The sequence below is a fragment of the Pseudorca crassidens genome, chromosome 3 (genome assembly GCF_039906515.1).
Source record: "Pseudorca crassidens isolate mPseCra1 chromosome 3, mPseCra1.hap1, whole genome shotgun sequence".
Taxonomy (NCBI): domain Eukaryota; kingdom Metazoa; phylum Chordata; class Mammalia; order Artiodactyla; family Delphinidae; genus Pseudorca; species Pseudorca crassidens.
Window position 1 is genome coordinate 50,312,316 of NC_090298.1, and position 26,927 is coordinate 50,339,242.

Genomic DNA, 26,927 nt, shown 5'->3' on the forward strand with positions numbered 1-26,927 from the left:
GCATCTCCTAGTTCTGCACAGCTTTCAACTGGTGGATAATTGCTTTGGGGATAAAACACAGACTAAAATTTCCAGCTTTCTGAATTTAAATAGTTGAGAGTTCTGTTTTCCTCAGAGTAATGCTTACTAGCTACTCTAAAACACAAAGTCTTAGTGGCTTAGTATTAGTATACGATACATATATGTTTATTTTTCACTCACATTATAGACCAGTGTGGCTCTCCTGGGCACCCCCAATTCAACAAGTGCAGCTCTGCCATCCTAGGGACTTTTGATTCCAACCACAGGAATGGGGGAAGGTAGTGACAGTGAGAGCATGAGTGGGAGAGAGCAGTGTGGATAATAGCACATGGGGTTTCATAAGGCTGGATGTGGCATATACAGTGGTTCTGTATCACATCCATTGGACATAGTCACATGGCTCTCATCTGACTAGAAAGAAGGTTAGTAAATATAGTCTTCCTGTGTTTCCAGAACAAAAATGAAAATGGCTTTCTGAACATGCATTATTTCTGCCACTTTTTGAAAAAGCAAAACTAAATTCCTTTAAAAGCCTACATGCTTTTAATGCTGATGAGAAGTTTGACAGATTTATGAACTTGAATGTTGATACTGCTATTAGGTATATATTGAGACTAAATTCTCATTGCACAGCCACCACTATTCCAGACAAAACTGGCCAAAGTAAAGCAGAAATAAGTGCTACAAAACCTGAGTATTTATGATGGGGGTAGAAGTGGTGGTGAAGGAACCAGCAAAGAAGTTACACTAATATAGTTGGTATGAACTCTAAAAGTTTCTGTTAATATTTTCTTTCCTTAGTATATCTTACCTTTAGATTATTATTAGATTGATTAAAACACAGTGTCTTTGCAGAAACTGGTAAATTAATCATTTATCATTCTAAATATCTAGTGAACATGAGCATACTCCCTCATTACTTGATTTCTTTTGTTCTTCCTTTCACTTTCATTTTCTGTTGTTCTTATTTTTGCCCCCAAGTAGGTATTCTTTTACACCCATCTTGTATGATGCAATATGTGCTGTTGATACCATGACACTCCCATTAAATTTACTCACCTATTCTGAGCTCTTCAAAATTCCTTTACTATTATACCATGGGGCATGGATTATTCACCAGTCACTTGAGAGAATTATTCCCCTTTGCCTCTTAAACTTAGTAAAACAGAATGCTGTCAATCATTTGATACTCCATGCAAATACCAGGGAACAGACTCTTTGATGCCCATGAGATTTTCTCCTCAAAGACTCAAACCATTGGATTAAGAAATTAAATCTCTTTCATGTGAACTTAGATATTCCCTTTGGCAGATGACATAAAAAGACATAGGAATAAACTCAGAGACATCACCATGCATGTGAACAAGAATCATTACATGGTAAAGAAATGAAAGAGAAATAGAAACTTCAACCTACCAACCTACGTTTATCAAGCCTATCACCTGCTATTTAAACCTGAGTTAAAATTCTTAATGCTTGGGAAAGTCATACAACATTAAAATGTAAAAAAAATAGAATTCTGTTTTCTGGTCCAGGATGTAAGGATCTTGGAAATTGTCACTCCAGTACTCACAACAAAAAAGAAAATCTGAACAAACAAAATCAAGAACTTGTCTTAGAGCCATCAGAGAATTGAGGTCACAGGGCAAAATACTATTCCCCAAATTGGAGAGACAAACAAGAATATACAGAGAATAACAGTTTATTGGAGCAGAAGCCCAGGAGTGAAACCCACCAAGGGAGCCAGTACCAGGGTAGGGAAATTTAAACTGTAAGTAACTAAGTGCTAGTCTCAGTGCTGACAGGTTTGAAAATTAAAACTCCAGGGGTTGGGGGAGGGCAGTCTTAGGAGAAGCTTCACACTGTTGTGATTTTACCTCTAAGAGCCCCAACAAGTTCTCATTGTAAAGATCAGGAAAAAATTCCCTCATGATTTTGGCAGAGGGAGGGAAAAAGTTACCACATGAAATACTCCCAGAGTATTCTGTTCTTCTTACCAAGGCCTGCCCTCAAAAGAAACTATTCTATCAGAGCTTAAGTGGTGACTGGGGTTTTACAAGAGCCTAACCCATCTAGGGGAAGAGAAACTCCAACCCTCTGTAGTTTTATATATGGAGGAAGGAAAGTATGTAACTCCAGCCACATCTAGCTTTCTTGTCCCATCTATGGAGGTGGGGATGGGGGTGGGGTGTTGGGAAACAGTTGTGAAAGTCACAGCTCAGGGTCACAGAGTCACTAAAAGACTAATACCCAATCATAGGACTACAGAATGCTGTCGTAGACAGCTTGGGCTGCTATAACAAAAAGTTCAGACTGGGTAGCACATAAGCAACAGAAATTTATTTCTCACAGCTCTGGAGGCTAGGAAGTCCAAGGTTATGGCAAAGGTAATGCACTGTCTGGTTTAGAGATGCCTGTCTTCTGTGTCCTCACATGGCTGAAGGGGTGAGAGAGCTTTCTGGGGTGTCTTCTATAAAAGCACTAATATCTTTCATGAGGACTTCACCTCATGATCTAATCATCCCTGAAAGGCCTCACCTTCTAACATCATGATGTTGGGGGTTAGGATTTCAATATGTGAATTTTGGGGAATACAAACATTTAGTCCATAATAGGGCTGTAGAATGCTTCCTCTTGCCTCCCTCCAACATTACCACCACATCAGTAGGGCTCCTGTATAATAACAGGGAAATACAATGAAAGAACAGCACATCTCAGACCTTACTTGAGAAGAAGTCTCAGATAACAGGAAAAATAAAAACAAGCACACCAGAGGAAATTTTAGCCTCTGGCACTTATAACAAACAGTAAATACAGCCTAACTTGTAACCAGACAAACGTAAACCTCACATAAATGACATATTTATCTTAGTTTTATTACCTGGTATATCATGGTCAGCTTTCAACAAAATATTACAAGCCATGCTAAAAGTCAAAAACAAACTATAAAGAGACAGAACATCAAAACCAAACTCAGATATAGCAAAAATGTTGGATTATCAGACCAGCAATTTAAAACAACAATGACTAATATGAGTTCTAATGGAAAAGGTGGGCAAAATACAAGAACAAATGGGTAATGTAAGCAGAAAGATGGAAATTCTGAGAGAATCACAAGGAAATGCTAGGTATCAGAAACACTGTGATAGAAATGAAGGATTCATTTGATGGGCTCATCAGTAGAATGAACAAAACTAAGTAAAGAATCAAAGAATCAGTGAGTTTGAAAAACAGTAAGAGAAACCGCCAAAACTAAAAAGTAAAGAGAAAAAAATGAAACAGAACAGCACAGCCAATAACTATGGAACAATTACAAAAGTTGAAACATAGATATGATGAAAATACCATAAGGAGAAGAGAAAGAAACTGAAGACATATTTGAAATAATGACTGAGAATTTTACCAAAATTAAATAAAGTCATCAAAGCACAGATCCAGTAAGCTCAGAGAACAGTAAGCTGGAAAAAGACCAAAAGATATATTCAGCCATATCATATTCATACTATAGTAAATCAAAGACAAAGAGAAAAATCTTCAGATAAGCCAGGTATAGGAAACACCTTACTTATAGATGAGCACAAATAAGAATTATATCAGACTTCTCAACAGAAGTCATGCAACAAGAAGAGAGTGGAGTGAAGCTTTAAAATGTTGAAGGAAAACCAAAAACAAAACCAAATCACCAACCTAGAATTCAGTATCCAGTGAAATTATCCTTTAAAATAGAAGGAGAAACACTTTCTCAAACAAAAAACTGTGGGAAATTTTCACCAGTAGAACTACCTTGCAAGAAATGTTAAAGGTAATTCTTCAGAGAAGGAAAATGATATAGTTCAGAAACTCATATCTACGTAAAGAAAGGAAGAGTATTAGAGAAGGGAAAAGTGAAGGTAAAATAAATCATATATTTTTATTATTCTTTTTATTGACATATAGTTGATTTAAAATGAAATACTGTTTCACATGTACAATGAAGTGATTCAATATTTTATAGATTATACTCCATTTAAAAATATTATAAAATATTGGCTATACTCTCTGAATTGTAAATTACATACTTGAATCTTTATTTTATGTCTAGTAGTCTGTACCTCTTAAATCCCCTTCCCCTATCTTTCGCCTTCACCTAACACTCTCCCCACTAGTAACCACTAGTTTGTTCTCTGTATCTATGAGTCTGTTTCTGTTTTGTTGTGTTCATTTTCTTGGTTTTCTTTTTTGGAATAGTTGCTATCCTGGTCTTGAAGGTGTATCCTTACGTGAGAATGTGCCTATGCAATCTGCATGTGCCCAGTGGTTTTGGAGGGAGAGGTGGATCTGAAGTGAACACAGTTTGTGTCTCTCCCCAGGGTGCACTGGCAGCCATCGCCTTGGTGGGAGGTGGGGCTGGAGTTGGAGGGGCTAGAGCCACAGTCAGGTGCTAACCGGGGCCTTTCCTAAGCTCAATGGCTGTCACTGCCCTGTTGGGGGTGGGATCAGGGCCCACGTGCCTGGAGCAGGAGCTCTAATGCAATTGGGTTTCTCCAGACTGTGATGGTCGTCTCCGCCTTGATTTGGGGTATGGACAGGGCCAGAGGGCTTGAGGCTGCACTTCTATGGTGGTTTCACTTATTCCGTGGTATGCATGCCTTGGTTAGAGGCTGGTTCAGGGCCAGAAGGGCTGGTAACGCACTACTGAGCTGGCCCTCTCCCAAGTGTGTTTAGGGATCCATGCTCAGGCAGTGCAGGTTTCTGCCCTGGAGTTAGCCTCACTCCCTTCCAAGTTTGTGCAGGGACTCATACTCTGGAGTGGTCATCTCTACCCTGGAGCCAGTGTAGCTCCTTGCAGAGTGTGTGAACCAGCGTGTGTGCTTTCAATGGCTGCCTCTGCCTGGTCAGAGGGAGGGCCGGGGTCTAAACGCTCTGTTCCCTCCAAGTATCTGCACTCTCTTTGGCCACAGTAGCCTGTGCCTTACTGGGGAGCAACACTGAAGCAAGAGAGGCTAGAATAGCAGTCTAGTGCATGCTGGGGTGCATGCTGGGGTGATCCTGGCAAGTCGGCTAGAGCCCCAGGCAGTTTTTAATCTGCTGCCTCTGTACGGTCACCGAGAATAAGCAAGCCTGTGCATGTGCTTAAGAGCAGAGTCTCTGTTTCTTACAGCCCTCCTTTAGTAAGCCCCACTGGTTTTCAAACCAGCTGATGGGGGCTCCTCTTCCTGGAGTCAGACCCCAGGACTGGGGAGACTAATACATGGCTTAAACTTCTCGCTCCCAGGGAGGATCCCCGCGCCTGTGATAGCCCCATCCTCTGCCTGGTTGCCTGCTAGGGGTTCAGATCCTGATCAGGTCACTTCTACCTTCCTATAAGGCTCTGCGTGGATCTTTCTTTACAGCTTTGGTGTAGAAGAGCCGTCCTGCTATTCCCCAGGTTGATTTCAGTGAGTTGTTCTATACGTAGTTGTTGTTTTGTTGTGTTCCTAGGGGAAGTTGAGCACAGCATCCTCCTACTCTGCCATCTTTATCCCACCGCTCTATTTTTATTAATTAATTTAGCAGGTAACAGTTTGTTCAAAATAATAATGGCAACCATATATTCCAGAATACAGCTCATGGATAAGTGAAATAAATGACAGGAATGGGAGGAAGAAATTGGGAATGTTCTGTTATCTTCACTACCTGTGAAGTGGTATAGTGTTATTTGAGAGTATAATTGGATTACCTATAAATGTATGTAGCAAACTCCAGGGCAGTGACTAAAATAAATTTTTAAAGTATAAATGATATGGTAAGAGAGGAGATAAAATGAAATTATATAAAATGCTCAGTTAAAATCAGAGAAGCCTGGGCTTCCCTGGTGGCGCAGTGGTTGGAAGTCCGCCTGCCGATGCAGGGGACACGGGTTCGTGCCCCGGTCCGGGAAGATCCCACATGCCGCGGAGCAGCTGGGCCCGTGAGCCATGGCCGCTGAGCCTGCGCATCCGGAGCCTGTGCTCCACACGGGAGAGGCCACAACCGTGAGAGTGAGAGCCCGCGTACCGCAAAAAAAAAAAAAAAAAAAAAAAATCAGAGAAGTCAGATGAAGAGTGGAAAACAAAACAAAGAACAAGGGCAAAAAATAAAAATAGTTACACCAATGAAATGACAGATAATTTACAGGTGGGTAAAAAAAGATCCAACTATATATTTTCTACAAAAAATCGACCATAAATATAAAGAGACTGATAGATTAACCCTAAAGGGATGGAGACAGATATACCATGCTAACACTGATCAAAGAAGCGGGAGTAGCTACATTAATTTCATACAAAGCAGACTTCACAGTAAAGAAAATTACCAGGGATAAAGTGGACCACTAATTAATGTTAAAAAGGGCAGTTACCAAGGAGACATAATAACCATTTGATGTGTAGGCAATGAGCAATAAAATATCAAAATATGTGAAGCAAAAACTAATAGAACTGCAGGGAGAAATAGATGAATCTACTATTATGGTTGGAGACTTCAACACTCCCCTAACAGTAATTGATATGACAGCTTGATATCATTCTAAAAATTGTAACATACATGATTTTTTTGTTCATATCTAAAAATCTTTGCCAAAATAGGTCAAATTTTCCTTAATGCTTTACTCTATAAATTTTATAGATTTACATTTTGTATTTAGGTCTACAATCCATTATTTAAATTTAGGTCTATGATGCATTATTTACATTTAGGTATATGAGGCACTTTTTTAATAATGCAGGAAATATGAAGTGTTTCATTGTTTGCATATTTTGTCCTTGTATATTGTGACCCTGTAAATTATTGTTTTGATAGGCTTTTCTAGATTCTTTTGGATTACCTACATAAACAATCATGTTTTCTTCAAATACATATTTTATCCCTTTAATCCCTATGCTTTTTACTGCTTTTTCTTGCCGTTTTGCAAAGGTTAGGGCAGCTGGTAAAAAGATGAATAGGAAGGAGTGTTTAGGGCTGATATCCTTGCTTTATTCCTGATGTTAGGAGAAAAGCAGTCAGCTTTTCCATAATCAGTTTGATGTTAGTAATTGTTTTTTATAGATATATTTTATTTATTAAAGGAAATTCCTTTCCATTCCTCGTTTGCATAGTTTTTATCAGCAATAAATGTTAAATTTTGCCCTGTGATTTTTCTGCATCTAGTATGATGATCATTTTTTTAAATTTTGTTAATTAATATAGCAGATTGCATTGATTGATTTTCAAATGTTGAATGAACCTTACCTTCCTGGGACAAACCTTATTTCATTACAATGTATTTTTTTATAGGGTGATAGGTACAGGACTTTTTTATGAGTCGTTATGCTAATTTGGCTAGCAGTTAGGCTCTGTTTGATGTTTGTTGTAGCTGTAGGCCCCAAAGGCTGCAAGTTCCTGGTGTGAGCTTGTTTTATCCACCTCTCTGTCCTTGGGGCTTCCGTTTGTAGTATCCTCAAAGAGAATGTGTCTACAAGCGCTTTCATCTGTAACCACTGTTGTTATTAATGGGGGCTTCTTAGGCTGGTGGTAGATGTGATGGAAGAGGTGTTCCCTATTCTTTTAAAGAAGTCTCATTCTTACAGTGGGGCTTTCTTGGGCGTGTGACCTTTTTCAGTGTGTCTGGCCCTTTCAGGTGTAAAATTTTTTCCTCGCTGTCCCCTAATTTCTTCTCTGGCTACAGCATTCCCATTCTATTTTTTTTGAAGCTCTCTTCCCTGTTGACTATAGCTTTGATTAGTTTACTTTTTTTGTTGTTTTTTAAACTTAGGTAAGACTGGAAAGCAGGAGTGGACTGGAAAAGTGTGGTGGTTGCCTTTACCCACCTGGGATGTTTCAGAATTATCCTCTGGTGAAATTCTTCCCCTGATTATAGGACCTTTGTAAGGGTCTAAGAGGGTTCAGGGACAGTTATTCTTCCTCTCCCTGTACTGAATTCACATGGAGATTTTTCTGGGACCCTCTCTTTGAGAATATGGCAAGGTTCCTGGAGGAAAAGCCTGAAAAAGTGTGGGACTGCCTTTTGACTGTAGCCTTTAGAAGCTTCTCACTCTCATTCTAGTCCTTTCTCAGTCCCCTGCAATTATTTAAAATTGCTATTCAAGGTTCCTAATAGCTTCAATTACTATTTAAGACATTTATTTACTTAAACATACATACAATCGTATATATATATATATATATATATATATATATATGTATATATATGTGCACACACACATAAATATCAAGGTAAAAATGTTTATAAGAATATGTCACAATAATTAAAAAAACCAATAAATAGCTATTACTGAAGTATCTAAAAAAGTGAAGATAAAACCATGTTTTGGATTAAAAAGTAACAATTTTAATCATAATCAGCTTTTCCTGAAGCTAAGGAAATTTTAAATTAGAACACTAAATTGTAAAGTATAAAAGCAAAGAATATTTTAACTGGTTTATGATCAGATACTAATAGAAAGTAAAAACAAAAAATGATCAGGTAGTGACACATTTTATTTTTTCCCAACAAATATAAAAATGAAGCAAACAAAAAATAACTTAGAAGGTTTTTCTAAATAAAAAAAATTATCTTAGGGCTACCAGGATGTATTCCTCATTAAGAATTTCAAAGCATCTTAGAGCAAGAAAAACATTTCATCCAGTAAGATTATATTTAACCTAGTAAGAGTGCTTCCACCATGGCTTAGCAATTAGGAAATATTTTGATCTAAGAGAAAGATATGTAAAAGAGATTTTATATTTTACATTATTATGAGTGCTTAAATGTCTTCTCTCACCATACTCCCAGGTTTTGGAGGAGAAAGAAACTGATATCTGAGACATAGAACACTTTATAAAAACATCCTCTAGAATGGATTCCAAATATTTATCTGAAATTACTATAGTCATAATTAACCTGTAATGCAAAATATTTTAGTAATTTTTCATTTATTAACAAGAGACTAGTCTACTTTATTGAAGTTATTGCTCTAATAAGTGCAAATAGATTAAGCTTTGTGAGGCCAATAAAGGAAAACAAAATAAATATGAAGAAAAGAAATGGCAGTGTAATGTGGATATAACTAAAACTAAAAAGTAAATTTTAACAGATTATAGGAAAATATTTTGTGCAATGGAAAAATGTTTATTTTTTAAAATTTCACTGAATAAAATAAGCATGTGGAATCATGGAGGTGTTTTAGTTTTGAATCCTCTGTAATTCTTTTGGAAAAAGTACAAAATGATATAAGAATAAAAAATACTATATTTTTAATAAAACTAGGAGACAGAGAGATCCTTCAAACCCTGAGTGATGTTTAAGGACTGCAAAAGCCAGACAAAACAGCAAGTTCACAAATTTTCTTGACCTCTATCACAGTGCTGAGGACTTAGAATACTCAATTAGTATTCTAAAAAGGGACAGGAGTCTGCAGGGAGGGATAAGACATGATTACTAGCTTACTGGGTGAAGAAACAGCCAGACACCAATAAGAAGTGTTCAGCTAGTGATTGGCAAATTAGTGGAAATTGAGTGTGCTCTGTGAGAGATAGTGAGTCCCTTGGGAAAGCAAAATTAGGTGGTTTGTACCCTCTTACAGGCTTTTTCTCCACCAAACCCATCTGGTGTCCACAGAAAATTTGACAGAGTACTAAGAAAGTCTCTTTTATAGTGCAGAATGGAATTAGGAAAACAGAAATCATACAAAGTATTTTCCCTGGTCATAATGGAATGAAAATATAGAAATCAATAACAGAAAGACGTGGAAAATTCCCAAACATTTGGAAATCAAGCACCATATTTTTAAATAACCCATTGGTTTGAAAAGAAATTAAAATATATTTTGAACTATGTAAGAAGCATTATGAAGCATATCAAAAGGCAGATACAGAAAAAAAAAAAACAGGGCTTGGCAGGAAATTTATAGCATTACATGCTGATGTTAGAAAATACAAATACTTCTCAAATCAGTAATCCAAATTTCCAGCTAATAAATTAGAAAAAGAAAAGCAAAGTAAACAGCACGTTAACAAAAGAGAATAAGAAAGATAATAGCAGAAATCAATGAAATTAAAAACAGTAAAACAATAAAAATGTCAATAAAATTGATGAACCTAAAAACTTGTTCTTTAAAAAGATCAATTCAATTTATAAACCTCTATCTAATAGATGCATGAAGAACAAAAGGTAGAAAAAATATATATATTTATATACATACAGAAATTAAAGAAACTTGATATTGGCTACATATCAGGTTAAACTATAGAAGTTCTATGACTGAATTTTCTGTTTCTATGACTCTACTTCTGAAATTTTTCTGTATTTAAATATTGACATTTCCCCCCTTCAGACTAACTAGTACAGAAATTGTAAGTTTGTTTGAATAAGTTAATTACAGTTTTATATATTGGCCTTTGTAATGCCTATGCATCAGCATGAATGTTATTTTACTGGAATTAATAAAACGTACCTTACAAGTGACAACAAATCCCACCCTCATACTGCGATGCTACAATTTTTCCTCTTTGTTTTGACTTTTGCAGAAATAAAGATGAAAGAACAAATGAATATTCCATATTATAAACCTGCCATTCTCCATGTAAACAAACCCAACTCTTTCATGGATCTTTCTCCTCCAGCGAGTGTTTACTGAAGTATACTAATGGTCATTAACCACTCCCCTCCAATCATAGCTTTGCTCATTTCTTTCACATACTCCTGTACTTAAATTATTATATTAAATAAATATATATATTTATTTATTTAATATATATTAAATAAATGTATTTAATTAAATTACTTTTTGAGCCACTACTTTTGCAAGACAATAGAAATAAAACATTAAACACAGCAGACATGGTTCTTGCCATCGTGTCATGAGTTTGTGTCCCACACAAAAGATATGTTAAAAATAGGTGGAGAATCAACAGATGAATGGATAAATACACTATGTATATACATATAATGCAATAGTACTTAGCCTTAAAAATAGAGGAAATTCTGACACAGCATGGATGAAACTTAAAGACATTACGCTAAGCAGAATAAGCCAGTCCCTAAAGGACAAATACTATATAACTCCTATTATTATGAGGAACCTAGAGTAGTCAAATTTATAGAGACAGAAAGTAGAATGGTGGTTGTCGGAAGCTGGGAGAATGAGATGTTATTGATTAATAGGTACAGAATTTTAGTTTTGCAAGATGCAATGTCTGAGCAACGTCTGTTAATAAATAAGTTGCATTAAGAAAAATAAGTTGGTTGCAAGATTTTTCTCCCAATAAATATTAGCATACAGAAAATAGAGAACTAGAAAGTCACTTGCCTACAAAATATTTAATCATATTTTCAATAATTAATATTTTGTATTAGTGCAAAAATGAAGAGATCAATGGAATGCAAGCTTTATAACAGATTTTAGTAAATATAAAATCTTAATATGTGATAAAGGAGGCATTTAAAAAGGATTGAATTGGGTTTCCCTGGTGGCACAGTGGTTGAGAGTCCGCCTGCCGATGCAGGGGATACGGGTTCATGCCCCGGTCCGGGAAGATCCCACATGCCGCGGAGCGGCTGAGCCTGTGAGCCATGGCCACTGAGCGTGAGTGTTCGGAGCCTGTGCTCCGCAGCGTGAGAGGCCACAACAGTGAAAGGCCCGCATACCGCAAAAAAAAAAAAAAAAAAAAAAAAAAGATTGAATTATTAAATATATTATGTTGGGAAAATTATTCAGCTTTTGTTGGGGGAGGGGTGTCAATTAACATTGTCCCCTGTTCAACATGCAAAGATATATAGCAGACAAAATTAAATAGTAATGTGGGAAATAAAATTTAGAAGGAAATTAATAGAAGAAAAACTGATCTTTTTTTTAGGGAATAAAGGATTTTATGAGATTAGAAATGAGAGTAAGGGCTCACACCTGAATCAGAAAAAAATAAGATGGCACACTTAAATAGCTCGCAAAACTGAAAAAGCCGACTACACTTAGAACTTTGGCCGATCTACTTAGAAGTCTACGGAAATCCACTGAAAAGGTAGAGATTCATGAAATACAGGTCTTTTTGGACAGATCAAGTGAAAAGGGCAAGGTAATACGGGTGTATAGTAAATGAAAGCTGAAACAGAAGGAATCTGTGACTAAACAGTTACTCAGCACAGTTTTACTTCAGTTTTTTTAAATTAAAAATAATTATTTCTCTTCAAGAGAGCTGAGAGTGCCTCAAAGTTTTTGCATTACTGAAAGTGTGCAAATTATTTTGATGCTGTTGCTCCTGGTCATAAACACTTCAAAGCATGTTCTTTAATATCAAGCCTGTCATTCCTAAGCAATCTATTTTGAGCTAAAAAATAAACTGTGAGCATATAAGGCATTTACTGGAAAATAGGGCAAAATAACGACAAGTGTAATGACTATAGGAAAGAACTGACCCACTTTCAACAAACAGAAACTTTACTTCCTACTCCTAATTGAATTCAGGACAAAGTTTGGTCAAAAATCTGTGTGCTTTTCTAGGGCGGGAGTCCAAGCAGCTTTACAGAACATAACAGAAAGCAACATTCTTGATGCGAGGTTCACTTGGATACTTGGTAACCACTTCCTAAAACAATGTTTTCCAAACTGTAGGTCAAAACCCATTAGTGGATTATGAAGTCCATCACAATATGGATTTCAACCAGCATTTAAAAAACATAAAGTAGAATAAAAATAAGGAAAATGTAAATATAATAGATTATATTTGAATGTATCACTCTTTTATTAAGGGTGATACATTCAGATATCATCTATCTTATTCTGCACACACACACACACACACAGGGGTGTGTGTGCACATGTGCATCTCTACGAGGTTCTCAGTGTGAAATGCATTTCCTATTGTGGATCAGTCAAAATATTTTGAAATCCACTGTCTGAGAACCCACTATCCTATACGAATGGATTTTAACTGATCAAGGATAGTAGTATGTTTTTACGTGCGTGTGTGTGTATGGCCATGTGAACTTACGTAGGAGGAGATTTGCAAAAGTCAAGATCTAGATCATGGGATAGGTGGGAGTCTGGATATATAAAGAGAGACTGTGGGTCAAAATCTATTAGTTATATATGGGCAGAGAGCATGATACTCTACACTGGAGGACCTCTTGGTTCTGCTACTTGGAATAAATATTTTAACCTGTCTAAATTAACATGATTCAACTGTAAACATGTTGAAAGCAAGTTTTAACAGTTTATATATACTATCATAGACACAACATCTGCTATAAGATAGTTAATGATGGTGTTCAATTGCTCAATCATCCTGCAGAAACTGTGGGCAGTAGTGTGCTGGACTGCACTGATCTTTCCCCTTTTACAACCTCTAAGTAGGCCAAAATGAACCCTTACTTCAGTTTCATAAAATACTATGATTAATTTACTTTTTAAGTTCTGTTAGAAATGTCCCAGTCTACTAAGATCCTTGCTCTTATTGGCATTGAGAAATTTTATCAAAAAACTCCAAAATCCTCCTCAGAGGTATCCACTGCTATACCCACAATGCATACACACTGGTCTTGGATGTTTTAGGTGAGTATTGCCTGGGTCCCAGAAGAGGCAGAGCACGAACCATGGAAGGCAAGTGGCAGGTGGGTTGAAAACAACACTTGTGCACAACAAAATGGTTAAAAGCATGAACTCAGAGCTTGTTTACAACTCCACAACCTTCCAGCTGGCCGACCTTGGGCAGGATAGTCTCTCTGTGCCTTAATTTTCTTATTGGTAAATGGTGATAATAATAATTACCTTAGAGAGTTACTGTGAAAATGTGGTGAATATACATATATTTTTTTTTCCACCACATAAACACACACAGACACTAAGAGCATCTACTACCAATATTAAGCTCTAACATATGTAGGTTATCAATATTATTATTGGCTCGGGAAGAGAGTGTGTGACTAAAAATCAGATATGTCTAATATTTCCCCCACAGCTTTTAAAATTTCAGACCATAAATAAATACTTGTATCACCAACCACATTGAGGAAATATGAACCCCCCAAAACTTTTGAGATACTTATTGTGATTTGGGCCATATACACTGCCCCATCATAATAAAACATTGCTATCAGTAGTTGAGACATTTCTCTCTGCCAGATATTGTATCAAAGGTTTTAAATCTATCTTCCTTAATCTTCATAAAATCTACACTGTAGATAATGTATCACTATTTTACAGACGGACACTTTTCATGTAGAACTTTAAAGTCTTATTTTATTTTGTTTTCAAAACAACTCAAGATAGGCACCCTAATTTAGAGAAGAGATTAAGTGACTAGGCCAAGGTCTGCAAATAAATTAGCCAAACTGGGATTCAAATCTCAGTCTCTGGTTCTGGGCCTTCTTGCTTCTACTTTTTCCACATCACTTCATAATCAAAGTTGCATTGCCTCAATTAGAACATAGAACTTTGTCTCCCATGTAATAGGCATAGGATCTCCTGGCCTTTGAAGGTTTCTGTACATGATAGACCCTGAAGTCTATGCCTGAAGAGCTGACCAGAAGGTTGATTCAGGCCAGTTTTCCAAGCCATTTTTCTAAGAAGGTGGGCAGGGTGTGGACTCCAGGAAGTCAGGTAAAGAGGTATTAGTAGAGAGGAAGTGGCCAAGATTTGGGGGAGCAGAGTAGGACTGCCACATTGCACAATTCCAGGGCATGCTACTTATATAGTGGTTTATTACAAGGAAATATGAGATGACCCTGAAGCAGAAGTCTTCCCAGAACTACTCATGGGTCTACTGATAAGTCAGGCTCCTGACTGATTGAAGCAGGGACAGAGTTCCTGGGATTGCTTCACTGATTTGTTCAGAGTGGCATATCCAACTGCTTTGAACAATAATACTAAAGGCAAACATTTGTATTATGTTTATGACTTGCTAGGCACTGTTATAAGAGCTTTAGACATCTGAATACATTTAAACTTAACAAAAGCCCTATAAGCATAGTATCACTGTATCACCATTTTACAGATGGGAGAGTTGAGATCTAGAGAGGTTAAAGCAACTTGCCCATAGTCACACAGATGTGGCATCCAGGTCCTCCGTCTCTGGAATCTCACCTCAGCTGGGGCACAGTCAGCCGTAAGCATGCCTGGCCCACCATAAAGACAAGAGACGTCACCCACTTTCAGCACAGGTAGCAGACATAGGAATAGAAAAAAGAGGCTTATCCTCAGACATCCTGAAAGCTATCAGCCCGTTTAACTAGGGAGAAATGCAGGAAATCATAGAACGAAAGAACCCTCATTACACACCAAAATTTGTGTAAGAATGGATTAAGCAATAAACACTCTCTCCCAGACTGCTGAATATCTCATACTTGCTCCAAATCCAGTGATTCCATTTGCTTTATAATCTTCCAGATTTTAACTTAGTTGGGACAGATATTCAAGTCTCATAAACTTTTATTGGCTCCATTTACCAGTGAGCTTAACTGCACGCACAAGGAGACCACTTGTAGCATCAGGGCACGTAAGCAGCTATTATCATTGCAAATCACTAACAAGAACACTGGCTTCAGGAGCGAAGACATGGCATGAAGCCATACCTAGGACTAAGCTTTGATAGCTATGACTTCGTCCAGCACAGTGGTAAAATCATGATTTTCTAAACCTTTCATTAAAATGCCAGGCTGAAGACAAAACTGCATGATTATATAGTTAATATAATGTCTTAGGGTGCTCAAGAGTTTATTGTTCTATATTTTTGTTTTTCTTTTAATGTCAACTAAGTAAAAGACATAGCTTGATTCCATTAATGTAAGTACAAAAATGGGCAAAACTAATCTAAGCGGATAGAAGGCAGAATAGTGATTATTCACTGGAGGCACAGGGGGACCTCTGGCGTCCTGGTAACATTCAGGTTCTTGATCTGGCTGCTGGTTCCATGTGCATGTTCAGGTTGTGAAAAATTATCAAGCTATATACTGATGAAATATATGCTTATCCCTATGTATAATATATATCAAATATATTTTAAGAAAAAAATTAAATTGCATTACAAACTATAACTGTATAAAAGAGTAAATTCAGATTAACACAGACTACTGTTTTGCTTATAATGAAATCACTTGTTCAATACATGTCAGTTGACGACAATGGTAATCACTGACACTTTGCAAAAAAGCAAATAACCATTCATGTGAGCTATGGAAATATTGATTGGAGTGTTTAATATTTGAGCAAAAGTGTTTTTTTGATGATAAGTAACTTTTAGTGAACATTTGCTATAGGCTATGTTTTTTAAAATATCTTTTTTTATTTGAAGTATAGTTGAGGTAAAATATATAAGTTACAGATGTATAATATAGTAATTCACAAATTTTGAAGATAATACTCAATTTATAGTTATTATAAAATATGGCTATATTCCTTGTGTTGTCCAATATATCCTTGTAGCTTATTTTGTACACAATAGCTTGTATCTCTTAATCCCTTACCCTTAGGTTGCCCCTCCTCCCCTTCCCTCTCGCCTACTGGTGACCACTAATTTGTTCTCTGTATCTTTGAATATGCTTTGTTTTTGTTATTTTCACTAATTTGTTGTATCTTTTAGATTCCACATATAAGTGATATCATACAGTATTTGTCTTTCTCTGTCTGACTTACTTCACTCAGCATAATGCCCAAGTCCATCCATATTGTAGGATGTTCATTCATTTTTATGGCTGAACAGTATTCCATTGTATATATGTAACACATCTTCAGCATCCATTCATCTGTTTATGGACACTTAGGTTTCTTTCATACCTTGGCAATTGTAAATAATGCTGCTATGAACATTGAGGTGCATGTATCTTTTCAAATTAGTGTTTTTGGGTTTTTTGGATATATACCCAGGAGTGGAATCACTGGGTCATATGGTAGTTCTTATGAACACTAGAATAATTTAGTATATCTTAGATATGAGATTCCAAATCTGTTAGAAATCACCTAAGAGTATAATTATCTGTATCTAATTGATATCTAGAAGCACACTATGCACACTATGTTTTTGAAAAACCTCCATACTGTTTTCTATAGTGGCTATATCAACTTATATTCCCACCAACAGTGCACGAGGGTTCCCTTTTCTCCACATCCTTGCCAACATTTGTTGTCTTTTTGATTATAGCCATTCTGACAGCTGTGAGGTGATATATCACTGAGGTATTGATTTGCATTTTCCTGATGATTACCAATGTTGAATATCTTTTCATGTGCCTGCTGGCCATCTGCATGTCCTCTTTAGAAAAATGTCTATCCAGAACTTCTGGCCATTTTTAAATCAAATTGTTTTCTTGATGTTGAAAGGATTTCTTAATCAAAATAAAATTAAATTAAAATATAAATTCCTAAGAAACATCGGAAAAAAGTTTCACCTCACCATAAATTTTTAAACTGCAAATTAAGAGATGAGCCTACCTATCAAATTAATAAAACTTTTAAATATATTAATAAATGATTTAATGATGATGGAAGTATATCATTAAATATAATTATTATATACTGCAGGTTGGGTTTTAAAGTGGTACAATTTTTATTTAAAAAAAAATAGTGACATTAAGTTTCCTTAAAATCTCCATACCCTTTAACAACCTCAAATAAAATATTAGAAGATCATATACATTTGCATATTAAAACTAATGCATCATAGTAAGAAAATACTGATATATTCAGTCAGTGCCGTGACAATCTGTAGGAGAGCTATAAAAATTATTAAGCACTTTATTGGTAAAATGATTTAAAAAAATTTTTTTAACATCTTTATTGGAATAAAATTGCTTTACAATGGTGTGTTAGTTTCTGCTTTATAATAAAGTGAATCAGTTATACATATACATATGTTCCCATATCTCTTCCCTCTTGCTTCTCCCTCCCTCTCACCCTCCTTATCCCACCCCTCTAGGTGGTCACAAAGCACGGAGCTGATCTCCCTGTGCTATGCGGCTGCTTCCCACTAGCTATCTATTTTACGTTTGGTAGTGTATATATGTCCATGCCACTCTCTCACTTTGCCACAGCTTACCCTTCCCCCTCCCCATATCCTCAAGTCCATTCTCTAGTAAGTCTGTGCTTTTAATCCCGTCTTACCCCTAGGTTCTTCATGACATTTTTTTTCTTAGATTCCATATATATGTATTAGTGTACAGTATTTGTTTTTTTCCTTCTGACTTACTTCACTCTGTATGACAGGCTCTAGGTCCATCCACCTCACTACAAATAACTCAATTTCATTTCTTTTTATGGCTGAGTAATATTCCATTGTATATATGGGATACATCTTCTTTATCCATTCATCTGTTCATGGACACTTAGGCTGCTTCCATGCCCTGGCTATTGTAAATAGAGCTGCAATGAACACTTTGGTACATGACTCTTTTTGAAATATGGTTTTCTCGGGGTATATGCCCAGTAGTGGGATTGCTGGGTCATATGGTAGTTCTATTTGTGGTTTTTTAAGGAACATACATACTGTTCTCCATAGTGGCTGTACCAATTCACATTCCCACCAGCAGTGCAAGAGTGTTCCCTTTTCTCCACACCCTCTCCAGCATTTATTGTTTCTAGATTTTTTGATGATGGCCAGTCTGACCGATGTGAGATGATATCTCATTGTAGTTTTGATTTGCATTTTTCTAATGATTAATGATGTTGAGCATTCTTTCATGTGTTTGTTGGCAATCTGTATATCTTCTTTGGAGAAATGTCTATTTAGGTCTTCTGCCCATTTTTGGATTTGGTTGTTTGTTTTTTGTTATTGAGCTGCATGGGCTGCTTGTAAATATTGGAGATTAATCCTTTGTCAGTTGCTTCATTTGCAAATATTTTCTCCCATTCTGAGGGTTGTCTTTTGGTCTTGTTTATGGTTTCCTTTGCTATGCAAAAGCTTTGAAGTTTCATTAGGTCCCACTTGTTTATTTTTTTATTTATTTATTTTTTATAAATTTATTTATTTATTTATGGATGTGTTGGGTCTTCGTTTCTGTGCAAGGGCTTTCTCTAGTTGCGGCGAGCGGGAGCCACTCATCATCGCGGTGCGCGGGCCTCTCACTGTCGTGGCCTTCTCTTGTTGCAGAGCACAGGCTCCAGACGCGCAGGCTCAGTAGCTGTGGTGCACGGGCTTAGTTGCTCCGTGGCATGTGGGATCTTCCCAGACCAGGGCTCGAACCCGTGTCCCCTGCATTGGCAGGCAGATTCTCAACCACTGCGCCACCAGGGAAGCCCCCACTTGTTTATTTTTGTTTTTATTTCCATTTCTCTAAGAGGTGGGTCAAAAAGGATTTTGCTGTGATTTATGTCATAGAGCGTTCTGCCTAGGTTTTCCTCTAAGAGTTTGTTAGTGTATACCCTTATATTTAGGTCTTTAATCCATTTTGAGCTTATTTTTGTGTATGGTGTTAGGGAGTTTTCTAATTTCATACTTTTACATGTACCTGTCCAGTTTTCCCAGCACCACTTATAGAAGAGGCTGTCTTTTCTCCACTGTATATTCTTGCCTCCTTTATCAAAGATAAGGTGACCATATGGCATGGGTTTATCTCTGGGCTTTCTATCCTGTTCCATTGATCTATATATCTGTTTTGTGCCAGTACCATACTGTCTTGATTACTGTGGCTTTGTAGTATAGTCTGAAGTCATCTCAATGGATACTCAGAAACTATTGAATAAAATTCAACATTTGTTACAGATTATTTTAAAAACCTGGCAATAAAAATATACTCTCTTATAATAGGATTAGAAAATATGTTTTATATGAAGCCAAGAGCAAAACTTATATTTAATGACAAAACACTACAGATGTGTGCTAGATTCTGCCAGTTGTCTCTCTATTGATGCTGCCCTTTTTCTTTTAGTGATACAATACACAAAGTGTAGTTAGTTACACAGAAAAAGAAAAGAAACTAAGTTAACATTATATATAATATGATTGCAGAACTTGATAATAACAGAGTAAATCTGAGAACTATTAAATTACTATGAGATCTATTACTACGAAAACACAAAATAATTCTATAAGATACTTACTAACAGGACTTTATACTAGAATCTATAGATTTTCTATATATCAGTCACTGTAGTTAAAAAAACAATGAATGGGAAAATAAAATTAAATGCCTAGGAAACTACATACATCTAAATGTAAAAAGATATAAAACTTTATTTAGGAATAAAAAGTTGAAGGAGAGTATGCTCCTATGTCTAAATAATATTAATATATCAGTTATCTACAAATTAAAAAGAGATTCATCATTATTCTAATCTAGATCCCATCAATTAGAATTCCAATGTATATTTTAATCAACAAAAGTATTCCTAAATTAACATGGAATAAATGTGAAAAATCCTCTACACAGCTTTGAAAAGGGAGGAAATAAGTAGATATGTCCCTGCCAAATACTAAATTGCAACGATCCTGTGGAACTGATACAGGAATGAATTGGCAAAACAGAAGGATCAAATAAAACGTCCTGAAGTAGATAAAAGTCTCATGAAAACTAGGATAATTTAGTATATATTAAATATGGTGCTCCACAACTGTTAGAAAGATAGCACTTATGAGTATGATTGTATGTATCTTATTGATATCTAGAAGCACACTATGCATTAAGGACAATAAATCTCTATCTGCCACTTTTGAAGAAAATATCCTTTCCTAACACAAAACTTGCATTTTAAATTGAATCAAGTGTTGTTGATGTACAATTTTTTAAAACTGTTTAGGAGTTTAATCTACTGATCTTTCCCCTGACTGAATATCATATCTACTCTTCCTTTTAGAGTGTGTAACTCATATAAGAACTCCTAATTTTATTCAGAAATATTGAGTCAACTTTTAAAAATCTTGTCATTGCTTGTCTTTTCCTTCCTCCTTCCCTCCCTCCCTTCATTCCTTTATTTTCTTCCTTATTTCTTCTGTGAATCTATTTGTGAAAGTATTAGAAGTTATTTTGAAAATATTTCTATCTCTAGATTTTTTTTTCACTTTGAGAAAATGTAGAAAACCTATACTAATGTTGGGAAGGCTGAATGGAGAATTTTTTTAAAAGGAAGATGTCTCTTTGGGCTTAATTCTGGCAGTAAAACATTGTATGTCCTACCCTTCCTGCTACCTTTCTGGCCCTGAAAAGTGCCACTTTACTAGTTTTCTGTAGCCCATTTTTTTTCTGAAATTTTTAAGGGTCTATCAAGCCCTTTTTCTTCTGTACCTTAAACCCCTGCATCTCTGCCAGATGAGGTGTAAGAACATCTCAGAATATAAACATACTCAGGTCTCTTTCATTGTAAAACAAATGAATAAACCAACAACCAAAACACTTCTTTCCATACTCCATTCACCCTCCCCCTACAACTAATACCCCTTCTCTCTGATCCACTTCAAAGCTAATCTCTTTGAGAAAACAATTTATATCAATGGTTACAAATCTGAATTATCATCAGGATTGTCATACGTGTGTACGTTTTGATATTTGTATTTCTATCTTCTATCCAAGTAACTGAATCAGGATTTTCCATGGGTCTAGAAATCTAGTCATATATGGTGAATGGATAATATTAACTGTGGGAAATAGAGGGTTTCCTGGGAAACTTGGAAAGTAAGTTTCCTAAAAAAAAAAAAAAAAAAAAAATCTGAGCTGACTGAGTAGGATTTAGCAGGGCAAAAGAGGATAGAAAAATGTTAGATTAATGTGGTTCTCCAAGTTGACTGTACATGAGAATCACATGGAGGGATTGTTAAAAAACAAAAAACAAAAGAAGAAACCAGGGAGGGCTTGTTAAAAAATACAAATAAAAAACAGACCACTGATTCAATAAGTTTGGGAAGTAAGCCAGATTTTGCACTTCTACTAAATTCCCAGAATATGCTGTTGCTTGTCTGGGGACCACACTTTGAGAACCACTGTTCCAGAGTGAAAAACAGTATATGAAACAACCTGGAAGTTATAAGAAGTTATGATTGTTTTGAGGAATCGCAATAGATTAAGGATTGTTAGAATGGAGAAGTCACAGGGTATATAAGTAATAAATATAAGGTTTCAGAATAAAGAAGAGTCAAGTCTTAACAAGATATAATGGACAGTGTTTGAAAATGTAGAACTTATACTAAAAGCAATGAGAAAATTTTGATGGTTTAAGTAGTAAGCTGACATTAAACACTGAAAAAGTTCACTTTGGCTGCTGTGTGAACCATGAAGAAAGAAAGACAAAACTAGTTTTTAGGAAATTTCTGTTGTCTAGGTAAGGGATGATGCTACCTGAGCTAGAATGGTGATGGAAAGAAATGAAAGATTGGGCAGCTTAGAAGCACTTATAAGAGGAAAAGCAACAGGATTCAATGACTGATTTTATTTCCAAGTTGAAATGCACTGACTACCAGCACAAGAGACCCTAGCCCCACGATCAATCAGGTTGTTGTCCTGGAATAATTAGTTAAATTTCTACATCACTCATGCCTAGATAATGAATACCATTTGATCAAAATGCAGCTGTTCTTGTATTTTTGTCCATTCCCCAAATTATTCCATACAGCAGAGATATTACTTAATTATGTATAGAGGCCTATTACAGGATGATCTCTAAAATATATGAGTAAAGAAAAAAAATCAGTTAAATCCATGCTTCTTGAACGTATTTTGTTCCTGAATACACTTTGAGAAGCTTATGAAAACCATGATTTCTCCCCATATGCACAGAAAACATTCTACATACAATTTCAAGGGATTCACAGCAACCTTGATGCCTCTACTTGAAGACTTCCCTCCATGTAACATGGGGCCCATATTAATAATTGTTGAATCAAGATTACAGATCAGAATCTCAACATGTATCTAGTGAGTTGTTTAAATGACTAAAGCCCATAAAAACTAGTAAATATTTTAAATTCTTGACCCTTTGATGAGGAATAATAATATCTAAATTGGACATCTCATTAGATTATTGTGATGATTAATTTAAATGTTTATGAAAGACCTTTTTAAATTTTAATCGCTCTAAAAATGCTACTTACCATTCCTGTCATTAATACTGATAATATGAGGAAAACTCTAGCCTTGGAAGGATTGTGAGATGCTCAACTGGATCATCAGAGAAACTGAGGAAACTAATTTTTGGGAGAGTTTTAGAACAGGCCAAATAGATCCAGGTTGGACTGAGGCCAGCATCACTTATACTAGACCACTCTGCCTCCTGCATTATCACTTAACACTTAGTTGGACACATGTTAGCATAGGGAGCCATAAATATTCCTTATCCCCTTCTGTCCAATTTAAAAAAAATGAGGAGGGGAAGACGGCGGAAGAGTAAGATGCAGAGATCAACTTCCTCCCCACAGATACACCAGAAATACATTTACACGTGGAACAACTCCTACAGAACACCTACTGAACGGTGGCAGAAGACCTCAGACTTCCCAAAAGACGTGTGGATGAAAGGCTGGTAGAAGACCTCAGACTTCCCAAAAGACGTGTGGATGCAGCCAGGAGTCAGGGCTGTGTCTCTGAGTGGGGAGAGCCAACTTCAGGACACTGGTCCACAAGAGACCTCCCAGCTCCACATAATTTCAAATGGCAAAAATCTCCCAGATATCTCCATCTCAATGCCATCACCCAGCTTCAATCAATGACCAGCAATCTACACTGCTGGACACCCTAGGCCAAACAACTAGCAAAACAGGAACACAACCCCACCCATTAGCAGAGAGGCTGCCTAAAATCATAATAAGTCCACAGACACCCCAAAACACACCACCAGACGTGGACCTGCCCACCAGAAAGACAAGATTCAGCCTCATCCACCAGAACACAGGCACTGGTACCCTCCACCAGGAAGCCTACACAAACCACTGAACCAAACTTATCCACTGGGGACAGACACCAAAAACAACAGGAACTACGAACCAGCAGCCTGCAAAAAGAAGACCCCAAACACAGTAAGATGAGCAAAATGAGAAGACAGAAAAACACAACGCAGATGAAGGAGCAAGATAAAAACCCAACAGACCTAACAAATGAAGAGGAAATAGGCAGTCTACCTGAAAAAGAATTCAAAGTAATGATAGTAAAGATGATCCAAAATCTTGGAAACAGAATAGATGAAATGCAAGAAACATTTAACAAGGACCTAGAAGAACAAAAGATGAAACAAAAAATGATGAACACCACAATAAATGAAAAAAAAAAAATACTCTAGATGGGATCAATAGCAGAATAACTGAGGCAGAAGAGGATAAGTGACCTGGAAGATAAAATAGTGGAAATAACTACTGCAGAGCAGAATAAAGCAAAAAGAAAGAAAAGAACTGAGGACAGTCTCAGAGACCTCTGGGACAACATTAAACACACCAACATTCGAATTATAGGGGTTCCAGAAGAAGAAGAGAAAAAGAAAGGGACTGAGAAAATATTTGAAGAGATTATAGATGAAAATTTTCACAATATGGGAAAAGAAATAGTTAATCAAGTCCAGGAAGCACAGAGAGTCCCATACAGGATAAATCCAAGGAGAAACACACCAAGACACATATTAATCAAACTGTCAAAAATTAAATACAAAGAAAGCATATTAAAAGCAGCAAGGGAAAAACAACAAATAACACACAAGGGATTCCCCATAAGGTTAACAGCTGATCTTTCAGCAGAAACTCTGCAAGCCAGAAGGGACTGGCAGAACATATTTAAAGTGATGAAGAAGAAAAAGCTGCAACCAAGATTACTCTACCCAGCAAGGATCTCATTCAGATTTGATGCAGAAATTAAAACCTTTACAGACAAGCAAAAGCTGAGAGAGTTCAGCACCACCAAACCAGCTTTACAACAAATGCTAAAGGAACTTCTCTAGGCAAGAAACACAACGGAAGGAAAAAAACTAAAATAACAAACCCAAAACAATTAAGAAAATGGGAATAGGAACATACACATCGATAATTACCTAAAATGTAAATGGACTAAATGCTCTCACCAAAAGACACAGATTGGCTGAATGGATACAAAAACAAGACCCATATATATGCTGTCTACAAGAGACCCACTTCAGACCTAGAGACACATACAGACTGAAAGTAAGGGGATGGAAAAAGGTATTTCATGCAAATGGAAACCAAAAGAAAGCTGGAGTAGCAATTCTCATATCAGAAAAAATAGACTTTAAAATAAAGACTATTAGAAGAGACAAAGAAGGACACTACATAATGATCAAGGGATCGATCCAAGAAGATATAACAATTGTAAATATTTATGCAAGCAACATAGGAGCACCTCAATACATAAGGCAAATACTAACAGCAATAAAAGGGGAAATCGACAGTAACACATTCATAGTAGGGGACTTTAACACCCCACTTTCACCCATGGACAGATCATCCAAAATGAAAATAAATAAGGAAACACAAGGTTTAAATGATACATTAAACAAGATGGACTTAATTGATATTTATAGGACACTCCATCCAAAAACAACAGAATACACATTTTTCTCAGTGCTCATGGAACATTCTCCAGGTTAGATCATACCTTGGGTCACAAATCAAGCCTTGGTAAATTTAAGAAAATGGAAATTGTATCAAGTATCTTTTCCAACCACAATGCTATGAGACTAGATATCAATTACAGGAAAACATCTGTAAAAAATACAAACACATGGAGGCTAAACAATACACTACTTAATAACGAAGTGATCACTGAAGAAATCAAAGAGGAAATAAAAAAATACCTAGAAACAAATGACAATGGAGACACGACAACCCAAAACCTATGAGATGCAGCAAGATCAGTTCTAAGAGGGAAGTTCATAGCAATATAAGCCCACCTTATGAAACAGGAAACATCTCGAATAAACAACCTAACCTTGCACCTCAGGCAATTAGAGAAAGAAGAACAAAAAAACCCCAAAGCTAGCAGAAGGAAAGAAATCATAAAAATCAGATCAGAAATAAATGAAAAAGAAATGAAGGAAATGATAGCAAAGATCAATAAAACTAAAAGCTGGTTCTTTGAGAAGATAAACAAAATTGATAAACCATTAGCCAGACTCAGCAAGAAAAAAAGGGAGAGGACTCAAATCAATAGAATTAGAAATGAAAAAGGAGAAGTAACAACTGACACTGCAGAAATACAAAAGATCATGAGAGATTACTACAAGCAACTCTATGCCAATAAAATGGACAAACTGGAAGAAATGGACAAATTCTTAGAAACGCATAACCTGCCAGGACTGAGTCAGGAAGAAATAGAAAATATGAACAGGCCAATCACAAGCACTGAAATTGAAACTGTGATTAAAAGTCTTCCAACAAACAAAAGCCCAGGACCAGATGGCTTCACAGGCGAATTCTATCAAACATTTAGAGAAGAGTTAACACCTATCCTTCTCAAACTCTCCCAAAATATAGCAGAGGGAGGAACACTCTGAAATTCATTCTATGAGGCCACCATCAACTTGATACCAAAACCAGACAAGGATGTCACAAAGAAAGAAAACTATAGGCCAATATCACTGATCAACATAGATGCAAAAATCCTCAACAAAATACTATCAAACAGAATCCAACAGCACATTAAACGGATCATACACCATGGTCAAGTGGGGTTTATTCCAGGAATGCAAGGATTCTTCAATATATGCAAATCTATCAATGTGATAAACCATATTAACAAATTGAAGGAGAAAAACCATATGATCATCTCAATAGATGCAGAGAAAGCTTTTGACAAAAGCCAACAGCCATTTATGATAATAACCCTGCAGAAAGTCGGCATAGAGGGAACTTTCGTCAACATAATAAAGGCCATATATGACAAGCCCACAGCCAACATCGTCCTCAATGGTGAAAAACTGAAAGCATTTCCACTGAGATCAGGAACAAGACAAAGTTGCCCACTCTCACCACTCTTATTTACCATAGTTTTAGAAGTTTTAGCCACAGCAATCAGAGAAGAA